The sequence below is a fragment of the Hemitrygon akajei genome, chromosome 6 (assembly GCF_048418815.1).
Source record: "Hemitrygon akajei chromosome 6, sHemAka1.3, whole genome shotgun sequence".
NCBI classification, from domain to species: Eukaryota; Metazoa; Chordata; class Chondrichthyes; order Myliobatiformes; family Dasyatidae; genus Hemitrygon; species Hemitrygon akajei.
Genome location: NC_133129.1, coordinates 124938117 through 124955067, shown reverse-complemented (window position 1 = coordinate 124955067; position 16951 = coordinate 124938117). Strand labels below are relative to the sequence as shown.

The following is a 16951-nucleotide window of genomic DNA, read 5'->3' as shown; positions in this document are numbered from 1 at the left end:
CTACTTGCCCTGCACCTACCATCCAGACCTCCACGTATCGACTACTATTGTCCTGATCTTCACCTCCCCCAGCCCCCACCTTCCATCACCTCCTCTGTCATCATGGACTCACCTTCACTACTGAGCAAGTGAGAAAGGGCTCTGGGGAAGCTCAAAAATAGCAAAGCATTGGGACCTGATGGTATGAACCCCAAGGTCCTGAAGGAGTGTGCTGAGCAGCTGTGTGGAGTTCTCCAGCACAGTTTTAATCTGAGTCTTAGCATGGAAAGGGTCCCAACTGTGGAAAACATCTGTGATCTCAATACTCAAGAAAGGCCAACTGAAAGTCTTGAATGACTACCATTCAGTGGCCCTCACTTCACACATCCTGAAGAGCCTAGAGAGGTTGGTCTTGGTTCACCTCCGACCCCTGGTCAAATCAGCTCTCAAACCCCTGCAGTTTCCCTATCGGCACATTGGAGTTGCCGATGCTGTCATCTACCTGCAGAACAGAGTCTACTCCCATTTGGATAAGCAGGGCAGCACTGTGAGGATCACGTTTTTTTGATTTCTCAAGTGCCTTCAATACATACAGCCCTCATTACTGGGGGAAAAGCTCTGTTCAATGCAGCCTGGCACTTCCATCTGTTACGAATGTGCCACAACTCTGAGGGGCCGAAGGGTACAAAGTAGCCCCCTCCTTTTTGAGAATCACAAGATCACTATTAATTTGGGTCTGGGACCCAGGAAATGAGAGAGAGACACACAGAATCCACAAGGGTTTGGAATGTGTGTCCTGGCCTCAGTGATACAAAGCCACGGATAACGGCCATTGTCTCTTGGAGACAGAATTGTGTATTGAGTACTGTACTATTCATTGAAGCCCTCAGGGGGTGACCCAAGTGGGATGGTTGAGGGATTGCATCATCCCAACCTGACTGACATCTGAGACCCCGTGAGTAAGGATAAAAGAGGGTCTGGGGAACAACCTCTTTAGACGCACCAGGAGAAACGTATGAGACCAGTGGGGGCTTGTGTGTGTCCATCCTTGCCCGGATGACGTCTTCCACGGAATGGCCTCGCTAAAGGACGAATATGGATCAAGATCAGATAAAGGAAAGCTGGCAAGTTTCTAAAAATCTGTCTCTCTCTCCAACCAAAAAGCTGCAGCCTGAATGAACTGAGTGACTTTTATATTTCCATCGGACAATACATTATCCCCTAGACAACGATAGAGCTATTTCTTATTGATTATTATTATACCCGCACTTTTAGATTTAGTATTGATGACGTATATTATCTGTATGTTTGCATTGATATTATTTTTGTGTATTTTTATCAATAAATACTGTTAAAAATAGTACCATCAGACTTCAACGGACCTCTCTATCTTTGCTGGTAAGTGACCCAGTTACGGGGTTCGTAACACATCGTACTCTGGATAATGGGCGAACTGACTGCAGACTACAATTTGTGTGGCTTCAAAACTATATGTTAGACATGGCTATAAGCAGCACTGGAGCCCCACAGGGGACTGTATTGGCTCCCTTCCTATTTAGCCTATGTACCTCAGAGTTTCGATATAACACTGAGTCATGTCATCTGCAGAAATTCTCTGATGACTCAGCAATAGTTGGGTGTAGAAAGGGAGGCTAGTGGGATTAACACAGGGCCCTGGTGGAGGACTTTGTCAAATGGTGCAAGCTGAATCATCTGCAGCTCAATATCAGTAAGACAAAGGAGAAGGTGATGGACTTAGGAAGACTAATCCCTGTCAGTATTGATGGTGAGGATGTGGATGCGGTGAGGACCTACAATTACCTGGGGGTGCACCCGGATGATAGACTTGTTTGGAGCACCAACACGGAGGCTATGTACAAGAAAGGTCAGAGTCACTTCTACTTCCTGAGGAGACTGAGGTCCTTTCCAGTTCTTTGCATGTTCTAACGGTCTGTTGTCATCAGTACAATCTTCCATGCAGTGGTGTGCTGGGGCAATGGGATCAATTTGGGTGATGTCAACAGGCTCAATAAACTGATTAGAAAGGCTTGCTCTGTTATAGGAGTCAAACCGGACACACTGGATGCTGTGGTAGAGCAAAGGACCCCGTGGAGAATCCTGGCAATTCTGCAACATGTTTCTCACCCTCTGCATGCCTCCTTGGCTGAACAGAGAAGCACTTTTAGACTAAGACAACTACACTGCTCCGAAGATCACTATACGTGGTAATTCTTACCCTTGGCCATTAGGCTCTATAATGAGTCAATCTATAAGCTGGGGAAGTGAAGACTCCCTCTGTTAGACTGAGGTAACTGATCTTTTATTCTTTCAACTTCTTTTCAAGTCGTCACTTTTATTGTCATTTCAACCATAACTGCTAAGTACAGTACATAGTAAAAATGAGACAATGTTTTTCAGGACCATGGTGTTACATGACACAGTACAAAAACTAGACTGAACTACGTAAAAAACAAAAAAAACAACTACACTAGGCTACAGACCTACCCAGGACTGCATAAAGTGCACAAAACAGTACAGGCAATACAGTAAATAATAAACAGGACAACAAGGCAGTAAGGTGTCAGTCCAGGCTCTGGGTATTGAGCAGTCTGATAGCTTGGCGGAAGAAACGGTTACATAGTCTGGTCATGAGAGCCCGAATGCTTCGGTGCCTTTTCCCAGACAGCAGGAGGGAGAAGAGTTTGTATGAGGGGTGCGTGGGGGTCCTTCATAATGCTGTTTCCTTTGTGGATGCAGCGGGTAGTGTAGATGTCCGTGATGGCGGGAAGAGAGACCCTGATGATCTTCTCAGCTGATCTCACTATCCGCTGCAGGGTCTTGCGATCCGAGATGGTGCAATTTCCAAACCAGGCAGTGATGCAGCTGCTCAGGATGCTCTCAATGCAACCCCTGTAGAATGCGATGAGGATAGGGGGTGGGAGATGGACTTTCCTCAGCTTTCACAGAAAGCAGAGACGCTGCTGGGCTTTCTTTGCTATGGAGCTGGTGTTGAGGGACCAGGTGAGATTCTCTGCCAGGTGTACACCAAGTGTGAACACCAACATCTAATACTTATATACCTGTGCACTTGCAATGTTACTGTGACACTGTAACACTGTAATTTATTTTGGGATCAGTAAAGTATCTATCAATCTACCTACCTGCTTTAGATAGTCCAGGTCTCCAAAGCATTCAGAAGGATAGAGCTAGCTACTCAGGAGAAAATCAATTTGTTTAACATAACCAGAGGCTGTATCAATGCAGTGAAGATTATGATGAATTTCATCATTACAGAGTGCTCCTAAGATATGAGACATGGTACATGTTTTTTAGGGTCTCATTGTTGGAGGTCACAAGTTTACTGTGAAGACAGATTAGTAGAACACCTACAAGAGTACAAAGTGATACTAGCTTGGAGCTCAGCATGTGCAAACAAATGATTAATTTCCACAATATAGCTCACCTACCAATATTGGGGTGATTTTGGTTCTGAAGTGCGGTCACCATGATTTATGCAGCTTCCCATAAATTGCTAAGATTAGCTCCATTCCTACAGAACATGTTGGAATGAATAGAATTTTATGCCAAAAGAGATAGAAAGAAATGTTGGGTAATGACATTTCAGTGAGATTGGGTCTTTCTGGACCAGCTGGTTATGATCACTACTTTGCAAGCTTTCAATTAATCATTTGTTTGCACATGCTGAGCTCCAAGCTATTGTCACTTTGTACTCTTGTAGATATTCTATTAATCTGTGTTTACTTTAGACCTGTGGCTCTAACAATGAGATTCTGAAAACTATGGACCATGTATCATATCTTGGGAGCAAATTCAGGGTATCACTATCTCAAAGGACCTGTCCTGGACCCATCGTATAAATTTAATTGCAAAACAAAAACACAACAGCATCTCTACTTCCTCAGGAAGCTGCAGAGATTTGGCATGTCATCAAAAACCTTGGCAAACTTTTCTCGATGAGTGGTGGAAAGTGTGCTGACTAGCTGCATTAAAGCCTGGTATGGGAACACCAATGCCTTTGAAAATCCTACAGCAGATAATGGAATCAGCCCAGTACGTCACAGGTAAAACCCTCCCAACCATCGAACACATCTACATGAAATGATGCCGTAGAAAAGCAACATGCATCAAAGGTCCTCACAACCCAGGCCATGCTCTTTACTCACTCTGCCATCAGGTAGAAGGTACAAGTGCCTCAAGGCTCACACTACTAGTTTCAAACACAGTTACTAGTCCTCAACCATCAGGCACTTGAACAAAAGGGGATAAATACACTCATTCTACTTCTGATATTCCCAGAACTGATGGTCTCACTTTAAGGACTCTTTATCTTGTTATTTCATGCTCGTTATTTATTGCTATTTATTTCTATATGCATTTGCACAATTTGTTGTCCATTGATCCTGTCTACAGTTACCGTTCTACAGATTTGCTAAGTATGCCTGCAGAAAAATAATCTCAGAATTGTATGTGGTGATGTGTATGTACTCTGATAATAAATTTTACTTTGAACTTTGATGCTTTCATGAAGTACGATGGGAGTAAATTTCTATGCAGCTAAATTTGACAAGTGTTTCATATTCCCTCCTAGACATTAGAATCAAAGACACTAAAGGTCTGTAGTAGTTGGTACTGCTCCCTGCAATTTTTTCTTAAGGTATTGTACCTAGTAATAGACAGGATTTATGCAGTGATTCTGGGAATGGTCCATTAATTGGTGATGGCTTGAGAAAGATCCTGGCAATGACTTTTCCTGATCGTAAGTGTTGCCTTTCATGAATATGGTCAAGATTACCAATACAAGACCCATAGCTTCTCCTCTTAACACGTTTTCACAATAAGACTGTGGATTTGTTTGAAGCTTTTCACTGCTGAGGAAGATGATCTACTGGGATATCAGTTGAGCCTTTGAGGTCTTTTTGTTCACTGCTGCTCCTTGGCACTATACCATCTATTGTATATGTCTTATTCCTAGTTAGTTTCCCAAAAATGCATAACCTCATACTTGACAGAATTAAACTTCAACTGCCTAATTTTCCATTTATCTGCTGTTGTAGCCTTGGACAATCTTCATCACCATCCACAGAAACACCAACTTTTGTACTATATATAGACTTGCTAGTTATATCTCCACCTTCACATCTAACATATTAATAGGTCCCAACACTGATCCATGCGGTATGGTCACATTTCCGATCAGAAAAACATTTTTTCCTATATCCTCTCTGCCTTCCATCAGAAAACCAGTTTTCGATCCTGAAACCTAGTTTGCCTTGGCCCAATGTGTCTTAACCATTTGTATAGATCTGTGGCCAGAACTTGGGGGAAGGGAATGTGGAGCAGGTATGCATCTGGAGCAGGGTACAACCAGAATTGGAAGGTGTAATCTACAAAGTTGTCCATTATTAATACCATTAATTTGAACCTGTATTCATGTACAAACATTACAATTTGACTGCTCAGTAATATTCTGTACTTATTTTAATTTCTCGTAGTTGCATATCATGACGGATATGACAGGGTCTTTAAAGAGACTCCTGGACAGGCATATGTAGCTCTGAAAAATAGAGGGCTATGGGTAATCCTAGGTAATTTCTTAAACAAGGACGTGTTCGGCACAGCTTTGCGGACCAAAGGGCCTGTAGTCTGCTGTAGGTTTTCAATGTTTCTATGATGAAACCACTAAGATGCTTCCAGTTTTCTCCTTAATTCTGATATTAAGCAACAGATGAACTTTGAACATCTGTTTACAAGTCTTTCTTGTCTCTTTACAACTACTGTCTTAATGCAAAGGAAAAAACCCGAATATGTAAACCAACGCTCCAAGATACAGAGTGCTCCATTACTAAATATGGCAAAAGATGAGACTTTCTCAGCGGGCAAGGAGAGGCATCTTCTGACAAATCTTTGATGAAAGTCACCTTACAGAATAGTTAACACTCTGAGCTAATCTCTACTTTTAGGTAGCATGCATTGTTTATGGTTCCCTTTCACTTATAAAGAGGTATATAAAGAAAACATTCCTGAAACTTCCAAGCTTGGGCTAATTTGTGGAAAGTTCCTTCCTGTTCTTGATAAACATTTTGTAATAACTTCACAAAAAACATGAGTGGGGCCTTTCAGATCCTCTTAGCAGGCTTGAAATAGCACGCGACACCACTTGCTTGGAGGCAAGAGTGAGAATTAAAACACGTGGGACCTTTTGTGATATCACAGTTTATTAAGCCTACAAATGCCTATAAAAAGTGATTTTTAAGCAGAGTGGCCATTGAGAGCAGCCATTGATGGAGTGTGCTAGTGTTAAGAGTGGGAAGCTAACTTTTTGGCTCAAGAGGACTTGGCAAGGAGAGGCAGAGGTTAAGGTTGGTTTCTGTTAAGTTTCTTTCTTTCTTTGTCTATTAGTGCTTAGTTAGTGTAGTGAGAATGGGTCCAGGGTCAGCATTCTTCATATAGACATAGGAATTCTGGGAGACTTCCAGTCTTGTTGATAACTACAACTGCATGAAGTGCATCCAGCTACAGACAGTATCAGGGAACTGGAGTTGCAGATGGATGGCCAGCAGCTCATATAGGAATAGGAGGTGATAGATGACAGTCACTCCCAAGTTGCAGAAAACAGGTAGCTGGGTAACGGCAAGTAGAGAGGGAAAGGAAATAGACAGTGCAGAATGCCTCTGTGGCTGCCATACTGCTTTGGATGCTGTTGGGGGTGAATGACCTTGCGTGGAAAGCCGCAGAGACCAGACCTTTGGCACTGAGTCTGTCTCTGTGACTTAGAGGAGAAAGGGGAGAAGAGTAGTGCAGTGGTAATCAGAGATTCAATAATTAGGGGAGCTGTTCTATGGATGTGAGGGGTCTCTCGTTTGATATGTTAAGGACACCACCACGTGGGACTTCCTTGTGATCAAACAATTTAATTCTGATTCCCGTTCCTTTTACGATTTGTCGGTCTGTGACCCCCCTCTTGTGCCAAGACGAGGCTCCCTCATGACTGAGAAACAACACCTTTTATTCCATCTGGGTATCCTCCAGCCCTTGTCCTTTCCCACCCACCTGGCTTCACCGATCACCTTCCAGCTCGCCTCCTTCCCCTCTCCCCACATTTTTACACTGGCAGCTTTGCCCTTTCTCCTCGGTCCTAAAGAAGGGTCTCGACTCAAAATGTCAACTGTTTATTCATTTTCATAGATGCTGCCTCACCTGCTAAGTTCCTCCAGCAATTTTGTGTTGCCTCAGATTGGGGCACGCAGCATTCTTAGGGGGAGGTGAGAAGCCAGATATTGTGGTACATATCAAGGATGAACTTTATGCACCAAATACATTTACATTTATTAGGAAATTGTTGTGGTATGTTGGCAGTACATGCAACAAAACTACAACATTCACCAATTATATAAAGAATTATACATATAAAAGTGGAGATATGAAATAGAATGTGAATAAATACATGCATGCATTTATAATACAAACAAGAATAATAAGTGGTTTAAAGTGTTTACAGTGTGGTGACTGATGTAATAGAAATTGATACCAACAACATAGATAGGAAAAGGCTTGAAATCTTAAGTAGAGAATCTAGGGAGATAGGTAGGAAGCTGAAAAGCAAAATCTGACAGATAGTAATCTCCGAATCACTGCCTGTGCCATGTGCTGGAGAGGGCAAGAACACAAAGATCTGGCAATGAATGTGTGGCTGAAGAATTGGTGCAGGAGGGAGGGTTTCAGATTTGTGGATTATTGGAATCGCTTCTGGAGAAGATATGAACTGTACAAAACAGACAGATTACACTTGAATTTGAGGGGAACCAATATCCTCGCGGCCAGATTTGCTTGAGCTTTTGGGGAGGGTTTAAACTAGCTTGGCAGTGGAATGGGAACCCGAATGATAAATCAGGGGATGGAGCTATGGGTATAAAGGTAGATCCTGAATGTAGAGATATTGTGAGGAAAGACACGCAACTAATAATGCAGAATAAAGCAGCCATGATTGAATAATTGAACAGACTCCATGGGTTGAATGGCTAAATTCTGCTCCTATGTCTTTTGGTCTAAAATTCCAGTCCAGGATTTGGTCCAGATTCCAGGATGAGTTGATTGGTGTCTGTTTGGATGCAAGATGTATCAAGAACAGAGTGAACTTAAAGTATGGGTCAGTACATGGAACTACGATGTTGTGGCTGTTACAGGAATGGTGGCTGGATGTTCTGAGGGTTTAGAAGTTTCAAAAGGGCAGGGAGGGAGGGAGGTACAAAGTGGGGTAGCAGCATTGCTAACCTGAATAGTATCACAGCTGCAGAAAGGGAGGATGTCGTGGAGGGATTGTCTACTGAGCCAACGTGGGTGGAAGCTAGAAACAGGAAGGGAACTATCACTCTCTTGGGAGTATTCTATAGAATCCTGCTAGTAGAACAACCCCCTCCCCCAACACTATAGCAACAGACAATGCAGAACAGATGGGGAGAGATTTTGGAAATGTACAACTTCAACATCCCTGATTTTTATTTTGAGTTACATTGTGGAACAAGCCCTTTCGGCCAAATGAGCCATACTGACCAACAACCAAACTGTTTAACCCTAGCCTAATCAGAGGACAATTTACAATGGCCAATTAACCTACTAAACAGTATGTCTTGGAATGTGGCAGGAAACCAGAGCACCAAGAAAGCCACGCATATGGGGAAGACATACCAACTCCTTACAGAAGATGCCAGAATTGAACTCAAAACTCAGACATCCTGAGCTGTAAAAGCATCATGCTAACTGCTACACACCCCATTAATAAAGGTCTGAAGAAGGGTCTCAGCCTGAAACGTCGACTGCTTATCCTTTTCCTAGGACACTGCCTGACCTGCTGTGTTCCTCCAGCATTTTATGTGTGTTGTATGATGCCCCATTAATTGGTACCTCCTCAGGTTGGATGGAGCGGAATTTGTTGGGTGAGATCAGGAAGGATTCCTGACAATATGAAGAGAAGCTGACTAGATGAAAGGTCATACTAGGCAATGAGCCAGGTTAAGTGTCAGATCTCTCAGTGGGTGAGCATCTTAGAGACAGTGACCACAACTCCCTGACTATTAACATTACCTTGGACAGGGATAGCAGCAGACGGTATGGGAAAGTATTTAATTGATTAAGAGGGAATTATGACGCTATTAGGCAGGAACTTGGGAGTATAACCTACGAACAGATGTACAGTACTCGGAAATGCACAATGGAAATAAGAACATTGTTCAGGGAGCACTTGCATGGGGTTCTGATTAGATTTCTTCTATTAAGGCAGGGAAAGGATGGTAGGGTGAAGTAATCATGGCTGACAAGAGCCGTGGAACATCCAGTTAAGAGGAATAAAGAAGCTTGCTTAAGATTTAAGAAGTAAGGATCAGAAAGGGCTCCAGATAGGTACAAGGTAGCCAGGGATGAACAGAAGAATGGACTTGGGAGAGCTAGAAGGGGACAGGAGAAGGCCTTGGCAAGTAGGATTAAAAAAAAGTGATAATGTGTTACACATGAGGCTGCTAAACATGATAAGAGCCATGATATTACAAATAAGATCATAGCTTGGATAAAAAAATTTGGCTGACTGGCAGGAGTCAAACAGTGGGAATAAAGGGGGCCTTTATAGGCTACCTGCCAGTGACTGGTGGTGTTTCACAGCGTTTGGTGTCATTTTGTCAATGATTTGGTGATGGAATTGATGGCTTTATGGACAAGTTTGCAGGTGATAAGTGGAGGGACAGGTTGTGTCAAGGAAGCAGGAAATCTGCATAAGGACTTAAGATTGGGAGAGTGGGCAAAGAAGTGGCAGATGGAATATAGTGTAGGGACATGTATGGTGAAGCACTGGGGTAGAAGGAATAAAGGCATAGACTATTTTCTAAACAGGGAGAAAATTCAAAATTCAGAGGTTTTAAGGGACTTGGTAGTCCTCATGCAGGATTCCATAAAACATATATGTCAAACTCAAGGCCCGCGGGCCAAATCCGGCCCGCAATGGAATTATCTTTGGCCCGCGAGATAATATCTAACTACTATTAAAGCTGGCCCCAGTAATCGAAGCGCCTATGGCGTATGATATGGCTAATGCTGAGTTTATTCAGGTACCAGGTTTTCAGGGTTTTTAGTGTTTATTTGGCAGTCTTCTTCGTAAGAAACGGAATTTGTAAAGTGAAACACTTTGTAGTTATAGCAGAGACTGAGACACATGAGAGCAGGCTGAAAAAACGGAGGCAACGAAAGCTGCGTTCGCACGCGTCCGACTGATCCGGCCCGCATGAAGCTGCATTTTGCTCAATCCGGCCCGTGACCTAAAATGAGTTTGACACCCCTGCCATAAAAGGTTAACTTGCAGTTTGTGGTGGCAGTAAGGAAGGCAAATACAAAAATAGCATTCATTCCATGAGGACTAGAATACAAGAGTAAAGACGTAATGCTGAGGTTTTTTAAGGTATTGGTCAGACTGCACATGGAGTATTGTGAGAAATTTTGGGCCCCTTAATTAAGAAAGGATGTGCTGGCATTGGATGTTCATGGGTATGAAATAGTTAATAGGTAAGGAACATTTGATGGCTCTGGGCATGTACTCTTCGAGTTTAGAAGAATGAAAAGGAGACTTCATTGAAATCTAATGAGCATGAAGAGGCCTAGATAGAATGGATGTGGCGAGGATGATTTCTGTGGTGGGAGAGACTAGGCAGAAAAATGGTTCGGCACAGCCAAGAAGGGTCAAGAGGCCTGGTTCTGTGCTGTAATGTTCTATGGTTCTAGAACCAGAGGACATAGCCTCAGAATACGAAGATGTCCCTTTAGACCACAGATTATGAGGAATTTCTTTTGCCAGAGGGTGGTGAATCTGTGGAATTCACTTCACAGATGGCCTTGGAGGCCAAGTCATTAGGTACATTTAAAGCTGAAGTTGATGGAGTCTTGACTGACAATGGTGAGAAGGCAGCAGAACATAAGTGAAGAATAGGAGGATGACCAGAAAGGGTAGTACTAATCAGGGATAGAAGAGGAAAATGGGCCTGGAGACAGAGAGGGTAGAGCAGTTCCTTGTTGAATACTTTGCTTCGGTATTCACTGATGAGAGGGACCTTAATGTTTGTTAGGGAAGCATAAAATAAACTGATGTGCTAGAAGATTATAAAACAGGATGTACTGAAACTTTTGAAAAAAATTAGGATAGATAAGTCTCTGATGCCGCACAGAATATATGCCAGGTTACTATGGGAAGCAAGGGAAGGGACTGCTATGACTTTGATGATCTTTGGTCCTCAGTGGCAACAGGAGTAGTGCTAAAGGATTGGAGGGTAGCAAATGTTATTACTTTATTCAATTAAGGGAGTAGAGACAACCCTGGGAATTGGACCAGTGAGTCTATCTTCAGTGGTGAGCAAATTATTGTAGATCTTTAGAGACAAGAATTGAGAATCTGGAGAAGCATAGTCTGATTAGGGATAGTCAGCATGGCTTTGTGAAGAGGAGGTGACGCCTTTCAAGCCTGATTGGACTCTATGAGGATATGATAAAGCACATTGAAGGTAGCCCATGGTAGGCTTTGTCAAAAATTCAGGAGGCATGGGATCTAGGGAAACTTGGCTTTGTGAATTCAGAATTGGCTTGCCCACTGAAGGCAGAGGGTGGTTGCAGATGAAGCATATTTCTGCCTGGAAGTTGGTGACCAGTGGTGCTCTGCAAGGATTTGTTCTGGGCTCTTTGTGATTTATATATACATTTGAGGAAGCAGAAGGATAGGCTAGTAAGTTTGCAGGAGAAACAATGCTGCCACGCAAGTTGATATGGCTATGAAGAAAGCATTAGTCAGGGGATTGAATTCAAAAGCTGCAAGGTAATGTTGCAGCTCTACAAAACACTGGTTCAAACACAGTTGGAACATTGTGTTTAGTTCTGGTCACTTCATTAGAGGAAGGGTGTGGAAACTTTAGAGAGGGTGCAGAGGAGGATTTTGCCTGGATTAAAGAGCACATCTTATGAGGAAAATTGAGCAAGCTAGGGCTTTTCTCTATGGAACAAAGGATGACAGTTCTCTTGATAGAGGTGTACAAGATAAGGGGCATATATTGAGTAGGTAAATATATTGACTTTTTCCCAGGGTGGGAATGGTTTTCAGAGTGTTGGGTGTGCAGACCATCTTGTCAGAAGTGTTGTAGAGGCAGACATATGAATGATGGAAAAATGAGGGCTCTATAGAAGGAAAGGGTTAGATTGATCTGAAAGTAGATTAAAAGGTCAGCACATCGTGGGTTGAAGGGCTTGTGCTCAACATTCCCTCTAATTTTTTTTTTTAAAAACAGCTGTATGGACCAACCATTGCTCTGAGTGGTTTTTTAAAAAAATTATAAATACTGCCTGAAAAATGCACTGCACTTTAAATGTTTTCAATGTTAAGAAAATTCCAGCTGCAGTGCAATAAAGTCTATGTGCGCGGGAACATTTGTTACTGTGAGGCCGCACACTCACGCAGCTCAGAGGGAACAGTGCTTGTGCTATAATGTTCTATGTTCAACTAAAGACAAAGGAAACAGGAATCCATCCTGTTCACTTTGTGCTTTTTCTTAAAAGCTTCATAAGAACAAATGTTTTCCTCTAAGAAGACATATACTGCCTTGATGGTAGTTTTTGAACAAAAATTCATAGTCAGTGTTAAGAATGGGTTTGGATTTTGACACTCAAAGCACATGACTGAAAACTGTATCAAGATCAGTTTAAAGTTGATAATTTCTCCACTACTCGAAAGATTTATATAAACCAACATTTGTAACTGTCATAATTGTTTCACATCTGATTAGGCAGTTGCACCTATTCCCTAATAAAGGCCATGCAATTCTCGGATTCTAATCATGTTGGATCTTCTTGCTAGAAGGCCAGGACCACTCTATGACACCCTCGCACCAAGGTAATTTCCATTCATGAAGATGACAACCTACAGTTACTGAACACTGACTGGCCCAAGAATATATTTACAGCTGCGTTTAACTGTGCCTTCACTCAGTTAATCCTATTCCCAGTTTGGTACAGAACACACTGACAAGCCAGCTTGAACTGGAATTCATTCTGGGTAGGCTCCAAAATAAACATTATACACCCTTAAAAGATACTGGAATAAGGAGCCTGCTATGGATGTTCACAAATCTTCAAAGTTTCAGGATAAATTGAAATGGCTGCAGTAATGAATGTGAATAAAGCTTTAACCAGCCAAGGTGCACAAAAACACTAAAACTTCTTTAAAAAAATTGGCTTGCCTCAACTGGATAATTCCTTTCAATTCTGGATAAAGTCTTTTGAGGATACTAGATAAGTTAACAGCAATGTTCTCAGATGCAGGGCCTCAAAAACAAAATGAGCATTTTGTTTTTCTTACAGCAAACACAAAGGATTATTACAGTTGTATAGTAATTATTTTTTCTGTGTTCTAAGAATATTAAGCAATTTCATAACTTTCGAAAGAAAACTTTGAATTTGGCCGATCAAGTTCTGATGTGATTTTATTCACATGCTGTCTCATAAGCACAAGAGTACCTGCCCCCAACAGTCTCTCATGGTTAAGTGGAGGTTGGTTCCAATTGTTTCATAAACTGTACTGTATTCTCCCATATCTATCCACTCGCTAAGAATACAGTGGATTCCAATTAATTGGGACACATTAGATCAGTTCATTTGGACTGCCCCAAGTAGCTGAAGTTTCATGGAAATAATTGAAAAGCTATAAAAAGACAAACTACAGATAACTGAGTAACAAATTATGTATTTAAATGAAACAAAGAAAAAAGAACACTACCAATTCTACTACTCCATTATAAATCTTAATCATTATCAATGGAGGAATTCATCCAGTGTACATCACTGTGTTCTTTTGATTGACTGCAAAGGAACAAAATCAGTGCAGGCACCTCATGCAAATAATGGACTGCCCTCATACAATGCTTTTGACAATTCCATCCTCCAAGTCATCACTTTCATTGTAACATTCAATATGATTGTGGATATCTTTAAAATTCTTCATAGTTTCTAACTTGCTGAAGTAGTGAAATTGTTTCACTTTCATTCCTGGACATTTTTTTTGGTATCTCTAAGCTCAAGTGCTGGAAACCACAGTGAGCAAACCAGTTCTGAATTCATGTTCAAGTTTATTGTCACCTGACTGAACATATATACAACCAAAGTAAACAACGTAACTCTGGACCACGGTGGACCAAGTAAGCATATAAACACACTTAGAACATAAACCAAACTAATACCATAAATAAGTAAATAAAATATAATCCAAAATGCATGCAGCACAAGTAAAAAGTAATTGTCTTACTGCTTATTTCTCACCAACTATCAAGAGACAAAATTCACTTTTTTGGACATAAACACACACAACTGACACTATTTAAAAACAATTCGCTCTGTGCAATATCTAACGGTCACACAAGTGTACGGATTGACGCTAGCTAGAAACTGTTCGGCAAAAGTCACCTGTCCAATTAAGCGGCATAGTATCCAAAATAAACGAAAGGAATCCCCGCTAGTTTCTCGATCAGTTTTTTTTGTTCTTTAGGAATTGTCCTAAATAAGTGGCTGCCCCGATTAACCGATGGCCCAATTAACCGGAATCCACAGTAGTCCAAAAGGTGGCAATTGGAAACATGTTCAGGTAAGTCATGTTCTTGTAAAGATTTTAATATTAGTTCCTCAACAATTTTGACAATAAATTGCAAAGTGCAAAGCGCAAAGATTAGGGTTCTTGCCGAATTAAAAGAACACAAGCATAGAAAAGCATCATTTAACGCATACAACAAAACTTGATAATTTTGTTTATTTTCTGACTGATTTTCCTGAAAGAGATGTAAGACAGTGTATGTATCTGAATGCCTATGATAGTGGAAAAGGCAGGAAGGGGACACAGGAGTGGGGAGGAGGACAGCGGGGCAGGTTCAGGGTGAAATATAGCACGCATGGGACAGAAGAGGTTGCAGGTGGGCAAGAGACGCCGAGGGAACAGAGTGGAAACGACGAGATCGCCACGGGGCAGTGGAGTGAAGGCAAAACAGTGAGATGGGGCAAAAGCAATGATTAGAAGAACACAGGAGAGCGGAGCCGTAAGGAGTCTCGAAAGAAGAGGCACGGTTGCGGCGACTGGGGAAGACAAGCGGGGGTTCGATTGCAGAGACAAGTGATGGGTCGGGCCCCACGCCACTTACCACTCACATTCCAGCGAAGATGAGATCAGTCTAAACTCCTCGGCCTCCAAACCCTCGAAACAGTGCAGCTCCCCGGTAGCGGAACGGCACCGAGTCCCGAAGCCGGCGTCTAGCGACCGCCAGGCCTCCTCTCTGTTTACCTTTGCCACGCTCCACAAACTCAATCACTATCGCGCAGCCCGCACATTCGCCAGTCCCATCCTCTATGGCATTCCTAAATTAAAATAGGAAAAATTAAAAAAAAATAAATTGCAGCTCAATTTCCGTGTATTGTTTTCACAGTAGCTTACGAAAATAAATTTGTTTCTTCTGGCAAGTTGCGTCGTATATGTGGTTGTTTATTAAACTATAAGTTTGACGTCATTTTGTCTACAAATACCAGCATGCAGCACGCAGTAGGACTACATTTCCCAGGAGGTAAAGGGATGGAGCGACCCATGTGATCGCAGCACATCCAGTTGTGAGGAGTTGCAATTCCCTTAATCGAGCAAAAAATAACAACTTTATGATTGTAATTTTCAAATGCTGTTACTCAGTTTAAAGAAGTTAGAATCGATTGCATGTAAATTGTTAAATGCTTTGGAATCATTGTAGATAAAGTGTTGAAAGTTCTAAGTAAATTTATTATCAAAGTACATACATGTCACCACATACAGCCCTGAGATTCATTTTCTTGTGGCATACTCAATAAATCCATAATAAAATAATAACCACAGTAGAATCAATGAAAGATCGCACCAGCTTGGGCATTCAACCCATGTGCAAAAGACAACAGATTGTTTAAATACAAGAAGAAAGAAATAATAATAATTAATAAATAAGCAATAAATGTCGAGAACGTGAGGTGAAGAATTCCTGAAAGTGAGTCCATTGGTTGTGGGAATATTTCAGTGATGGGTCAAGTGAAGCTGAGTGTTAAATATCTTCAGAACCAGGTTTATTGCCACGGACGTATGTCATGACATTTATTGTTTTGCAGCAGCAAGTACAGACCAACAGATAATAAATAACTATAAGTTACAATAGAAAATATATAAAAATAAGTAAGTAATAGAGAGCAAAATATTGAGGTAAGTGTTCAGAAGTCTGATCGCGAGGGTAAGAAGTTGTTCCTAAAATAATGAGAGTATGTCCTCAGACTCCTGTACCTCCTTCTTGATGGTAGCAATGAGAAGAGGACCTGTCCTGGGTGGTGAGGGTCCTTAAAGATGGATACCACCTTCTTGAGGCCTTTTAAAGACGTCCTTTATGGTAGGGAGGCTGGTGGCCATGATGGAATTGGCTGTCTCCAATCAACTGCAACTTCTTCGATCCTGTGCATTGGAGCTTCCACACCCGAGGCAGCTATGCATCTAGTCAGAATGCTCTCTTTGCTAAATCTATATGAATTTGCTAGAGCCATTGGTGACATATGAAATCTGCTCAAACTCTTAATGAAGTATACCCACTGGTGTGCATTCATTGTGATTGCATCAAGATGATGGGCTCAGAATTGGTCTTTTGAGATGTTGACAACCAGGAGCTTGAAGCTGCTTGCCCTTTTCACCACTGATCCCTTTATGAGAACTGTTCTGTGTTCTTTTTCCTTCCTGAAGTCCACAAACAATCTCTCAGTCTTACTGATGATGAGTGCTAGGTCATTGTTGCAGTTCCACTTCCATCTATCATTTCCTCATCACCATTTGCAATTTTGCTAACAAGTTAATTCACATTTGTTGCAAATGGAAAAACTTAAACTTACTTGTCTACTG

General features: G+C 41.7%; 1 protein-coding gene across 8 annotated transcripts in view; it reads right to left on the bottom strand.

Annotated features, from left to right (window-relative positions):
* The window catches only part of atg13 (ATG13 autophagy related 13 homolog (S. cerevisiae)), a 120922-nt gene extending 105409 nt beyond the window's left edge, over window positions 1–15513 (bottom strand). The window contains exon 1 of one of the 8 annotated variants that reach the window (XM_073049195.1): window positions 15201–15513. The gene's annotated coding sequence lies outside the window, so the exon portion shown is untranslated. The remainder of the gene's footprint in view (window positions 1–15200) is intronic. The other 7 variants (XM_073049197.1, XM_073049193.1, XM_073049192.1 and 4 more) reach the window with 7 other exon arrangements.
* Window positions 15514–16951: the final 1438 nt, after the last annotated feature.